Source organism: Lepus europaeus, chromosome 7 (assembly GCF_033115175.1).
Source record: "Lepus europaeus isolate LE1 chromosome 7, mLepTim1.pri, whole genome shotgun sequence".
Taxonomy (NCBI): Eukaryota; Metazoa; Chordata; class Mammalia; order Lagomorpha; family Leporidae; genus Lepus; species Lepus europaeus.
Window position 1 is genome coordinate 78,936,101 of NC_084833.1, and position 2,987 is coordinate 78,939,087.

Genomic DNA, 2,987 nt, shown 5'->3' on the forward strand with positions numbered 1-2,987 from the left:
TGAGTTTGCATCCTGGCTCACCTCCTATCAATGTGGAACCCGGAAGGCAGCAGGTGATAGTGGCTCAAGTATTTGGGTTCCTCCGAACACAAGGAGACCCAGATTAAGTTTCTGTATCTTGTCTTCCCCCTGGACCAGTTCTGGCTGCTGTAGGAATTTAGGAGTAAACTGGTGGAATATCTCTCCGACTGTCTCTATCTCTTTGCCTTTAAAAATAATAACTGAATGAATGAATAAAAGATTCCTACTCATTTGTATGCTTTAAAAATATTACCAAATGGCCCCTCATAGCAATGTCTTTTTAACCTTTTATTTAATGAATATAAATTTCATGAGTCGATCTTTAGGAATATAGTGATGCTTCCCATCATACCCACTCTCCTTCCCCACACCCTCACCACTTCCTCCTCCCTCTCCCATTCCCAGTCCCATTCTCCATTAAGATTCGTTTTCAATTAACTTTATACATGGAAGACTAACTCTATACTAAGTAAAGATTGCAACTATTTGCATACCCACACACACAGTATAAAAATGTTTGAGAGCAAGTTTTACAGTTAAATCTCATAGTACAACTCATTTTGGACAGAGGTCTTGCATGAGAAGTAAGTGCACAGTAACTCCTGCTATTAATTTAACAAATAGCACTCTTATGTATGACGTCAGTGATCATTCGAGGTTCTTGATGTGAGCTGCCTAAGCTATGGAAGCATTTTGCATTCAGTCTCTGTCAGTATTAAGGCAAGGCCATAAGCAAAGCGGAAGTTTTCTCCTCCCTTCAGAGAAAAGTACATCCTTCTTTGATGGCCTCTTCTTTCATAGGAATGTGTTAGCAAAATATATGAGCACATTTATTTCCTAAACCTGATTAATGAAAATTCTCTCACTGTTTAGTGCATGTTTTTTTTCTTTTCAACTTTTATTTAATAAATATAAATTTCCAAAGTACAACTTTTGATTTATCGCAGCTTTTCCCCCTAGAACCTCCCTCCCACCTGCAACCATCCCATCTCCCACTCCCTCTCCCATCCATTTCTTCATCATGATTCATTTTCAATTATCTTTATATACAAAAGATCAACTTAGTATAATCTAAGTAAAGATTTCAACAGACTGTACCCACAAAGACACACAAAGTTTAGAGTACTGTTTGAGTAGTAGTTTTACCATTAATTCTCATAGTACAACACATTAAGAGCAGAAGTCCTACATGGGGAGCAGGTGCACAGGACTTCTGTTGTTGATTTAACAATTGACACTCTTATTTATGGAAGAGTTCACCAACTCTAATCTTATTTAGACAATGCCATATTCAAAGTGGAAGTTCTCTCCTCCCTTCAGAGAAAGGTACCTCCATCTTTGATGGCCCATTCTTTCTGCTGGGATCTCATTCACAAAGATCATTCATTTAGGTCATTTTTTTTTGCCACAATATTTTGGCTTTCCATGCCTGTGAAACTCTCATGGGCTTTTTAGCCATATCCAAATGCCTTAAGGGCTGATTCTGAGGCCAATTTGCTGTATAGGGCTTTTGCCATTCTATGATTCTGCTGTGGATCCTGCTTCCCATGTAGCATCATTTTCTTCTTTTTAATTCTATCAACTATTTGCAGACACTGGTCTTATTTATGTAATCCTTTTGACACTTAATCCTATCTTTTTGATCAGTTATGAACTTAAACTGATCACTTTAATAAGTAAGATGGCATTGGCACATGCCACCTTGATGGGATTGAATTGGAATCCCCTGGCACGTTTCTAGATCTACCATTAGGGGTAGGTCCGAGTGAGCATGTGCTGAACTGTACATCTCTTCAGTATCTCAATTTCATGTTCTACTAAATTCCTCATTTCATTTTGATTCCTCCTTAAGATTTTATTTTCACAAGAGAGATTTTCTGTCTTTTCCTGTATGGATTTCTGTAGTTCATGCATTTATTTTTGAGAACTTCTAAATGTTCTTATCATAAATTTTTTGAATTCCATATCTTGCATTTCTTCTATCTCATCATCTTCATAATCTTGTATTGGAGTGTCATGTCATGCTTGTTCTTGTTTCCTTGGTTTCTGCATTTGTTGTTTGGCATTGTGGAGATATTCTTTGGTTTCTTCTCCTCCCCCTTCTCCTCCTCCTTCTCCTCCTCCTTCTCCTCCTCCCTCCTCCTTCTCCTCCTCCTTCTCCTCTTCCTGCTTCTCCTCCTCCCCCCCCCCCTCCGTGGACTGTCTGCTTTTGGTGAATCTTTAGAGGCTTGTGGTGGGTGTGGCCAGAGAGCTGAGTTCAGTTCTTCAGGGTTACGGGTGTGCCAAAGGTGACACACCCAGGTTTGGTGTGCTAAATCTTCTCTCTCTCTCTCTCTCTCTCTCTCTCTTTTTTTTTTTTTTGAGTCAGAAGGGATGTAATTCTGCTCAGCTGAGTTTTTCTCCTTGATGGCAATGAGTGCCTGAGCGCTAGCCCCAGTGGGTATATTTGTCTGCTCTGTCCCAAGGACTACACAGAGGATCTGTGCAGTCCTCAGTGTAAGCTCAGATTCCCCTGCAATGTCTCTCACCATGTAGCCAAGTCCACCCAAATTTGTGGCATCCCCCACTGAGACTACTCACATCTCAGCCACACTAGGAGTTCTCCCACACACCCTCAGTTTTTTTTTTTTCCCACAGTCCCAATTCATAAGCTCCACACATTCACTAGGTCTTCATCTCCTGTTATTTCTCCCCACCAGAGTCAGGTTTTTCTGCTTGGCTGAGGGCAGGTGCAGTCTCAAGCTGGTGCAGCTCTTTTGTATGTCCAAAATGGCTCCTGTGCAATTGTCTTGCTCGCCTTTGTAAAGTGTGTGGAGAGAGAGAATCGTGTCCGTACCAGTCCCTTTTATTTATTTTTTCTCTCCTCTAGTTAGGCTGGTGAACTTTCCCCCACGGGGCTTCAAGCCTCATTCCCTCTAGGCTCTTCCTGCCACTTTTCCACCAGTATCTCGTGCTACTGTGGTTTC